The sequence below is a fragment of the Nicotiana tabacum genome, chromosome 4 (assembly GCF_000715075.1).
Source record: "Nicotiana tabacum cultivar K326 chromosome 4, ASM71507v2, whole genome shotgun sequence".
NCBI lineage: Eukaryota > Viridiplantae > Streptophyta > Magnoliopsida > Solanales > Solanaceae > Nicotiana > Nicotiana tabacum.
This window is the reverse complement of record NC_134083.1, coordinates 22,129,022-22,139,717: the sequence shown is the minus strand read 5'-3', so window position 1 is coordinate 22,139,717 and position 10,696 is coordinate 22,129,022. Positions and strand designations below refer to the sequence as shown.

Genomic DNA, 10,696 nt, shown 5'->3' with positions numbered 1-10,696 from the left:
AGTCTCTGAATATGATACCATGTGTTATTTAACGACAATACCAAGTGCCCTCAGCTTGAATCCCAAATTAATCTTTGTGAAGGCCTGACCCAATTGCTTCTTCTCAGCCTAAGATCTATTAGTGTGACATACTTGGTGTTATTCTTATTGGGTTGGGATTGATTCATAACAATATTTTACCGATTTGATTTGTATAATTATGTAGCTAATTACTACTCCTTCCGCTATATTTTTTTGGTACATCTCTAGAAAAATTATAATTGTAAAAGAACATAACGTTCGTCGAGCAACTCAAATGATATTTACTTTACAACTTTATCCTTTTGTTAAGATTGGCAGTCTTAATTTTAATCATTTATATATATATATATATATATATATATATATATATATATATATATATATATATATATCTTAAGATGTATATTAAATATGTAATTATTAATTTAATTATCATTATTATATAAGTATTAATTTGAAGTCGTAAAAATTTATAAATGTCAAATCGTGAATTTGCTTCTTATTTGGGAACAAAAGACAAAGAGGGGTTGCTCTAGTAGTAAGCAACATCCACTTACAACCAAGAGATTGTGAGTTCGAGTCACCCCAAGAGGAAGATAGGGAGTTCTTGGAGAAAGGGAGTCGAGGGTCTTGTTGTTGTTGTCGTTGGGAACAAAAGACAAACTATATGATGATTTGGGTGTTGAGCAGATAATTATGTCAGACTGTTAATGTCAGCACTAACAGTCATGATATAACAAATACTCTATACTCGCCTTTCCTTTGTGGTTTGTTTCAACACAACTACAATTAAGGAAAGATTTAAATTTAATAGATAAAAGAGAAGTAAAATTTAAATTTTTGAATTGTATTAAATTACATTGAGATTCTCTTCGGGAAAGTGGACATAAACTAGAAAGTATAATACTTTATTTTCTGACTTCCTTCGGAAATCTTACTCCCAGAATCATGCTATCTACTATTTATTTCGATTTCAACGTTAAGTCTTATATTTTTATTTAATTTATTTATTATTTTAGAATCAAATTAATTCGCTTGTTTATAAACCAGGCAACAAATTCAACTGTATCGTTTTACGGGTAAACAATTACCAGTATAATTGTATTTCTTATCACAAATATTTTGTACTTTTAATTTCACGTCGAAATCTGTCCAAACACACACTTATTATCTCTTGCAAATCAAAGGAGTTGAAAAGCGCCAAAATATAAAACAAGTAGAAGCTTAAAATAAAGTGAAACTAGACGGAAAAAGAAAGCTGAGACGGGTGAAAACTTAAAATAAGAAGGGGAGAGAATTGAAGAAAAAGAAAATATAAAAGAGTTCCTAATTCATGTACAGAAAACCGTGACACACTTTTCACACAATTATTTACAAGTTACAGCGAAGCGAAAGGCCTAAAATTTTGTTCCTCTGTTTCACACTGCAAGAGAAGAACCTAAACGAAAATACAAATTGATCAATAGGAGAATTCCATGCGTTGCACCCGATCCTTAAGAATCCCAGTGTACAAAGCCAATCTATTACCTGGCATACCCACAATCTCATTCCCGCAAGATTTAATACGACTTTCTGTATATTTCCTCATGTGTTCTCTTCTGTACTCCTCGCCATTTCCACTTGAATATTTAACATCAGCTGCAAAATGAACTCTCTTCTTTTTCTTCTTTGCTCTGTCCTTGTTCTTTCCAGCTGAAATTAACGAGAGAACCATAATTAGATAAATTAAACGAGAATTACCAGGTTAATTCTAAGGAAACCAACCTGAAGATAAACAAGATTTGAGAATCTGATTTTCAGGTGGAGAGTGATCGGAAAGATGGGTCGAGGAGTACTTGACCCGGAAAAGATCGAGTAGAATGACGGTGCCGGCAGAGACAGCCATAGCTGTTGCTAAAACCAAGCCTTGTGAACCCAACATACTTGACATGATCGATGGTGTTGGTTGGGGGATTAAATTGAAATTTTAAATGAAAGAGGAATATTGATGGATGGTCTAAAATGTAGCAAGAAAGTTGACTTAACTCAATATTTTATAGTACAACTTTTAAGAGTAAGAAGAAATTAGTGGGTGGTTAGGAAGTAGTTAAAGTACGAACTCCTATATGTGTAAAGCTCACAACTTATGAACAAACAAGGAAATTGGAGTTGGTGTGGATTTTTCATGTAATTTGAGGTATAAAGTAATAATAGTCGATTTTTTAAAAACCTTTCTAAAAGAGGAATTAGAGAGAAAAAGGAAAGATAAAATAGTGGATTAGTTTTTCTCCAAGTGTTGGATTTAGAATTAAGCTATTGCTTTCAGTAATGCACCGCACGGCAGGGGAAAGAGAGACGAAAGGCAGAGAATGAAAGTTAGTCAAAGTTGTTGTAATGGAAATTGCTTTATTGTTTTGGTGGTCTACACAGTCCCCACAAAGTATTGAATGAATTAAAAGAATCTAAGCTGAAGAGGAAAATTAAAGAAGTGATGAGAGTTGGAGACGTGGAAGTTCACTCTACCATTTTGCTCTTCAAGTTTTGAACTAATTTATAGTACGTACCAGCTTCTTCAAGTCAAGTACGAAAGAATCATGTACTTGTCATTAGGGGTGGGCAGGGTTTTACCTAAGCGGTGTTATAATTAATCGGGTATACGGTGACTCATAGACAAGAGAGATGGAAAGCCAAGTAGAGTAGCAGTAACACATTCAAAAATAGCAAATTGTAAAGGAGTTTAGCGAATGGTTATATAGAAATTCCTATCAGTACTTAGACGGCCATTGTGTCTGGTCTACTGGCTTGTTCCTTGTGTTTTATAGCAGGGATCGGCAGTTCGAACCCATGCAAACCGAAGCATCTCTTTTTCAATCAGTAGCAAAAGATGCTCCAAAAGATGAACTCATGCAAGCATACGATGTCGAACACCCTACCGTCAATTTGAAAGCTAGATGCTGGACCACTGGACTGAGACCTTGATGTAATAAATGGTGTCACTTTGTTATTTTATCATTATTTATTTTTATATATCCTCTACCATAAACAAATTTAGTTAAATTTTTCGACGAAGTGGTCCTAGACTGAGACCTCGATTTGATAAGTGGTGTCACTTTAGTTATTTTATCCTTATTTGTTTTTATATATCCTCTTCCATAAACAAATTTAGTTAAATTTTTTGACGAATCGGTGTTACGTGACACCGCTTAGGCCTACGTGCATCCGCCCCTGGGGTGGGCATTCGGTATTTCGATTCGATATTTAAGAACTACGGTTCTGTATTCGGTTTATCAATTATATATATCAAATACCGTACCAAAGTGGTTCGATACGGTTCGGTATTTCTTATTTGGTTCTGTACGGTATCTGTATGATTTCGGTATATCAATTTGCATGACAAATTTTCATATGAATATAAAAATTAGGAAAGGCAGCAGCGACCAGACATTAAAAAGTAAACCACATATACTCATGGCGTAAAGCTTTCGGTTTTAGTTTGTGATCCCACATTGAATCTTGAAAAGTTTTCAAAATCATGCATGTTCCAATAGTTTTTTTCTTTCTCCAACAAGTGGGTAAGCAAGAAGAGGGGTTGCTCTGATGGTAAGCAACCTCCACTTCCAACCAAGAGGTTGTGAGTTCGAGTCACCCCAAGAGCAAGGTGAGGAGTTCTTGGAGGGAAGGATGCCGAGGGTCTATTGGAAATAGCCTCGTTACCTCATGGTAGGGGTAAGGTCTGCGTACACACTATCCTCCTCAGACCCAACTAGTGAGATTATACTGGGTTGTTGTTGTTGTTGTTGTTTCTCCAACATGATTCGATAGTCAACTTAGGAACCCCGATAGAGCAGAGACATAGCAGCTAGCTCTAGCAATTAGAAAGTGTTGTGCAACTAACGAGCAACATCAAAATATTTATAATTTTAAAAGCCCATAATATTTCTAACATTTTGAATAGACCATAACAGATCTAAGTTTTAACCGACTTTAGATCAGAACAATCAAAGGATAAGCAATTAGCAATGAAATTTGCAAATAGGAAAAGGAAATAATAGAAAGTATGAATCTTGTAAGAGAAAAATGATGAGTTGCATGAGGGCTTCCCGCTAAACACCTAAACCTAGCGGAAAGATACAGCTAATGGTTGTATACTGTTGCTGCTGCCTGCGAATTGTGAGTAACGTTTAATAAAAAAGTTCGGTACCAAAATATCAATATCTTAATATCGAAGGCCGTACCGAACTTTTAAAAAATTCATACCGAATTAATACCGAAGTACCGAAGAATCGAAACCGAAGTATCGAATTAACTCGGTTCGGTCAGATTTTTCGATTTTTCGAATTTTATGCCCACCCTACTTGTCATGAGAATAACTAACAACTTGTGTCACGAGAAAAGATTTCCTATTAGATTTCACAAGAAAATTCTAGATTTTTTTAGCCAAAGTATTACAAAAATAATAAAACTCATTAATTTTAAGTGAAAAGATACTGTTTTATTTAATGCAAAAAACATCAGCACCTATTCTGCTAAAGGTATTTTATGATAGGAGCTGCGGTGTCATTTTTTTTTTTTTTTTTGCTAATAGCTGCGGTGTCGAATATAAAGTTCTTTCTTCCCACCAGAATTTAGAAGATATTCAAAGAAAGATAAAAGAAAAATAAAAGAAACAATAAAATGGAAATGTTTGGTTCATTTGAAGGTGAGAATCGGACGAAATAGATTCTTAGATTGTTGTGCACCTTTCGTTGCATGTGATTTGATATTTTGGAAAAAAAGAATTTGAAATTTTTGATTCTCGTTTTTTGTGGATAATATTTGATGTAGTCAAATTAAATCTTCATAGTCATCCCTCTAAGCCACTAAATGTTGTTTGTTTCTATTGTACCTCTGGAATTTGAAAGTAACGGTGAACTCTACTAGAAAAGCATATTTTTAGTTGTTTTTAAAAATAATAGTCGATAAATTATATATTTTTTTGTATATATGTATTATATATAATAAAAAAAAAGTATACAGATTTTAACACTTTTCGGCTAGCGATTTCAATTAATTTTTAACAGACCGGCCAATTTTGTATTTTGCGAAAACTTTATTAACACAGTGATAGGCCCTGTCCGTGATAAAAAAAAGGAGAACACGAAAATGATAATACTAGTTCACTGATATTAATCTTCTCATTTTTACAATTAGTACGTGGTACGTTAATAATTGAAGCAAAATGCCACGATTGATTGATTGGATTAGGGAAAAACTAGAATTTGGTGATGATAGAAATTAACGTCCAATAGACACGTCTCAGTCTAAATGCTTCCTAGCAATAATGACAAGTGAGGCTCATTCAATAATAAGCCAAGTGGGCAAATAATAAACCATCTTTTGAAATTTGGCCACTTGGTTGATTATTTCTTCGCCTTTTGATATTGCATGCAATCTCACATCTACATGTCACGTCCTGCCTTAAACTTTTAGACACCTGTGGAGAGAAACTCCTAAAAGTCGCAAGATTCAGTACACCTTTTGCTTCATTACGAGGGTGTAACTTAGGTAGTAAGTGAATATTTAAAAACCGACTAAATCGATCGAATTGTATCGTGTCGAATCGATTTTAAATTTTTTTTAATAAAATTGTAGGTTCTTATATAAATTTATAACCGTACAGATAATTAGGGTAAGTTTTTTATTTTATGAAATAAACCGAAAAAATACCGAACCATACCGAATAAATTTATATGTAAAAAATATATTTATATATTAAGTTTAAAAATAATAAATCATTAAATTTTTCCCTGGGCCTTGGAATTATGAAAATGGTTACAAGCCAACAAGTAATTAAAACCAAAATCCTAATTCCTAAACCTATTATACTACCGTTTACCCACAAAATCGGATAACAATTGAATTTGTAAGTGGTTTTAAGGATACATTGATTAACTTGACACAAAACGATAAATTAAATTGTAATTGGAATAAATAATGATAAAGTAAATGCAAACCACACGAATTGAACAATCTCAGCCTTGGAAGGTTAATCACCCTTAAATTGTACGTTGTTCGATCGGTATCAAGACACACAATAATAAGAGATTAAAGAGAGTAATACTGTATTACTTTAGAATGTGTGTTACAATGTGTTTTACAAGTAACCAGACCCCCTTTATATAGTAGGGGAGTCCTACATTAGTTATAACTCTATAAAAAGTAAAAAAAAACTCTTGATTTGTTAATTGCCGGTTCCTTATTGATACGTGTCGAGATTCCCGCCGTAATATCTGACCGGTCACTAATATTTTGGTCTTCTGTTATGCTAACAATGTTTCTTCGAGGTCGTTTGAACCAAGACCGGTTCTGGAGTCACGACCTCGGTGTTATCGAAGGCAGGTGTTTGATCCCGGTTGCTAATGCGGTGGGGCTTAAGGTCGATCTTCAGTCCTTTATTGCCATGTCTCGAGCTCGGCCTATCATGTCGGATGCTAGGATATACTACAAACTTGATTTTACCCATATACAGATAGTCCCCTCATTTTTCGGAGAGTAGATGACGAGGAACCATATGAGCTCCCGATTCTCACTTCGACATACCGTGACAGAAACGACAAAATAGTTAAAATATCTCGTCGGTTTAATTTTAATGGCATTAAATGTTTATCAATTGCTGGTGGCCACTCCCAGATGTGAACCGTCGCTGGAAAACTATAAATACCCTCCTCCGGTACACATCTTTTAAAGACACCATCCGTACAAATCCAAAAAAGATACGGTTCATCCCAATAATAGTCTTGACAATCTCGTTTGAGCTTCTTCCTTTGGTTTGAAGAGAACTCATTCGGGGTGATACCACTTATAAGAAATTTTGCTAGATCCGCGAACCATGGCACCTCTTTACTTGAAATGGCTAAGAGTTGCTCATCGGGGAAGGAGTCATTGATTTCAAGGCCATCATGTGTCATCCCTCATCCTCCAAACGAGACAAGTTGTCCGCCACTTGGTTTTCACTTCATTTTCGGTATGTCAAACTCTTGCAACAAAAGCACCCATCTCATCAACCGGGCTTTGGAATCTTTCTTGCTCATAAGGTAACGAAGTGCCGCATGATCCGTGTGACCAATCACTTTTGCACCCATCAAGTACGGGCAGAACTTCTCAATAGCAAACACAATGACAAGGAGCTATTTTTCGGCCACAGTGCAATTGACTTGGGCATCATTCATGGTCTTACTAGAATAGTAAACCGGATGAAAGATCTTGCTTATACGTTGCCCCAAAACTTCTCCAACTGCCACATCACTAGCATCACACATGAGCTCAAAAGGAATGCTCCAATTCGGGGCAGTGATAATGGGAATAGTTGTCAATTTGAACTTGAGCAATTCAAATGCTCTCATGCAATTGAATAGTCGGGCTACTGCCTCTCTCAACTGTCGACAATCCTCCGTTCTGTGGCCGTGAGTGTCGTGATATTTACACATATGGTTAGGATCCCTTTGGGTTGGATCAGATTGTAGAGGTCGAGGTCATTTGGTGTCTTTGATACGTCCGATGGCAGATACAATAGTGGTGGCATCGACGTTGAAGTTGTACTCCGATAATATCAGTGCTTCTTTAGGCCCGACCGGCCTGTCGAAGCTATTTTTTCTCATGAGTCCCCGGTTTCTCTGACCTCGATCACTTCTCCTTTCATTTCTCATAGAGATGTACGCTGATACCGATCCCTGTTTGATCTCGGTTCACGATCGATATCTCTTTTGACTCTGTCGATGGTTATGATGGGATACACGGACCCGGAAGGGGCCCCAAGCTGATCATCTTCGACCCTGATTTTCGATGGATATTCTACCAAGTTTTATTTTAACTGCTGTGAAGCTAACGAGCTCCGAACGTTGAGTCATTCGGTGAAAGCCTGAACGGCCCAATCATCAGCGACCGGTGGTAGGTCTATCCGTTCTATTTGAAACCGGGACACGAACTCTCTAAGCATCTCATTATCCCTCTGCTTTACTTTGAAAAGGTCCGATCTCATGGTCTCGGCCTTGATAGCCCCGACATGTGTTTTTACAAAAGAATCTTCAAGCATAGAAAATGAATGAATAAAATTAGGAGGTAAGTTGTGGTACCATATCATAGCTCCTTTTGACAGGGTCTCTCCTAACTTCTTCAATAAGACAGACTCGATCTCTTCATCCTCCAAGTCGTTCCCTTTGATGGCACATGTGTAGGAGGTAACATGCTCGTTTGGATCGGTCGTTCCATTGTACTTAGGAATCTCGGGCATGCGAAAGTTATTAGGGATTGGCTTTGGAACCGCACTCGGAGGAAAAAGTTTTTGCACAAATTTCTTAGAATCAAAGCCTTTCAATATCGGCGGTGCTCCTGTGATTTGGTCGACCCTGGAATTGTATGGTTCCACCTTTTTGTCATTAGCTTTGATTTTCTTCTCCCCTGATTCTACCCGTTTGGTCAATTCCTCGAGCATCTTTATGATCCCGGGGTTAGTCCCTGATTCGTTTTCATTCGATCTCTCTGCGACCGGTTCATCCCTGTGGGTGACTTCCCGGGACGGATCGAGTTTAATTCTGCTTGGGGCACGATTTTGGTTCTGTAACTAAGCTATCGCCGCCTATTGAGCCTGTAACATTTCGAAGATTACCCGTAGATCGATCCCGTCTCCTCCAATGTTTTATGTATTTTGAGTTGCCGATCGGGTTCCACCACAAACGCTATTCTCGGGGTGGGTAGGTAGATTTGTGTCGATATCCACATATGAATTATCATCAATTGAGTCTGCGACCAAAATTCCGATGGGATCAACAGGTGGTACCTCGTCACCGGGCGCTATGTTGTTATTTTCACATTGATGACCGGACTCATTGTCAACATATAGGGGTGCTGATTGAGAGTTCGACATTTTGAGTTTTAACCTGAAATTAGAGACACTTTACATACCAAGTGTAAAGTAGTGTGTGTTATGATGATTTGTATCAAATAACTACTATTATCCATACCCCCACGGTGGGCGCCAAACTGTTTACCCCCAAAATCGGATAACAATTAAATTTGTAAGTGGTTTTAAGGATACGTGGATTAACTTGACACAAAACGATAAATTAAATTACAATTGGAATAAATAATGATAAAGTAAATGCAAACCACATGAATTGAACAGTCTCAGCCTTGGAAGGTTAATCACCCTTGAGCTGGTCGTACTTCGATCGATATCAAGACACAGAAGAATATGAGATTAAAGAGAATAATAATATATTACTTTGGAATACGTGTTACAATGTGTTTTACAAGTAACCAGACCCCATTTATATAGTAGGGGCATCCTACATTAGTTACAACTCTATAAAAGGTAAAAACATCTCTTGATTAGTTGATTGTCGGTTCCTTATTTATATGTGCCGAGATTTTCGTCGTAATATCCGACCGGTCACGTATATTTCGGTCTTCTGTTTGCTAACAATATTTTTTCGAGGTCGTTTGAACCAGGACCGATTACGGAGTCACGACCTCGGTGTTATCGAAAGCAGGTGTTTGGTGTTGGTTGCTAACCCGATAGGGCTTGGGGCCGATATTCAGTCCTTTATTGCCATGTCTTGAGCCCGGCCTATCATGTCGGATGCTAGGATATACTACAAGCTCGATTTTACCCGTATACAGATAGTCCCCTCATTTTTCGGAGAGTAAATGACGAGAAACGATATGAGCTCCCGATTCTCACTTCGATATAACGTGACAGAAACGATAAAATAGTTGAAACGTCCTGTCGTTCTAGTCTTAATGGCATTAAATGCTTGTCAGTTGCCGGTCGTCCACTCCTAGATGTGAACCGTCGCTGAAAAACTATAAATACCCCTCCAAGCCTTTGTTCATTCAAACTTTATATCCAAGCCTTTTTTCCTCGTGTCTAAGAAATTTCAATACTTCCAAGCACTCATATTCTGGTTACTTTGAGATCTTTTATAAAAACTCTCACTCGTTTACATCTCAAACCATCAAGTGTACTCTTTTAACTTCTTCTTTTCCCTCATTTTTTCTCCATCTTTCAAAGAAATGGCGAAGACTTCAAAATCCGTTCCCCAAAAAGAAACTCCCTCTACCTAGTGATGATGAGTAGCAAACTACAATATATTGAATATGTTTCCTTTCATATGATTTAGATTTATCTTTTGAATATTTAATCTTCTATAGACTTTATTCTTGAGTCCCAGCTTAGTATATCTTTCAACTCGTGTGATTTATCTTTTGTTTGTCTTTGCTTAGTTTCTTTTACGCTGCTGTAGAGTAGTTGATAGATCTATACTCTAACCATTCTTTCATGTTTCTTAATTCATCACCATTTAAATAGTAAAATTGTATAAAGAGTTTTGCTAAGTCCTATAGAAGTATGTATATCATTGCATTTTACTTTTACTAGTGACTTTTAGATGACATTTAAAAAAATACCGAAAATTAACCGAACCGTACCGATATCAAAGAGAAACCAACATAATTAGGACGGTTTCGAAAAGTCTAATTTTGATTAAACATAATAGAATAACCAAAAAATTGGTATGGTAAAAACCAAACCGAACCATTGACACCCCTAGCGGAAAGGGCATTTGCATCTATACCCAGGTTTTGGGGTCACCATTAAACTTATACCCGCTTTGTGCAAAAAATTATAAGTGTACCCACTTTTCGGGTAGCTTCAGACATA

At 36.6% G+C, this 10,696-nt stretch overlaps 1 long non-coding RNA gene across 1 annotated transcript; it reads right to left on the bottom strand.

Annotated features, from left to right (window-relative positions):
- Nucleotides 1–1,589: 1,589 nt before the first annotated feature.
- Nucleotides 1,590–3,019, bottom strand: LOC107827471 (uncharacterized). Its single transcript, XR_001657527.2, has 2 exons — nt 2,565–3,019; nt 1,590–1,713 (listed from the first exon to the last, which is right to left on the bottom strand). It is a non-coding gene; the product is annotated as an uncharacterized LOC107827471 (long non-coding RNA).
- Nucleotides 3,020–10,696: the final 7,677 nt, after the last annotated feature.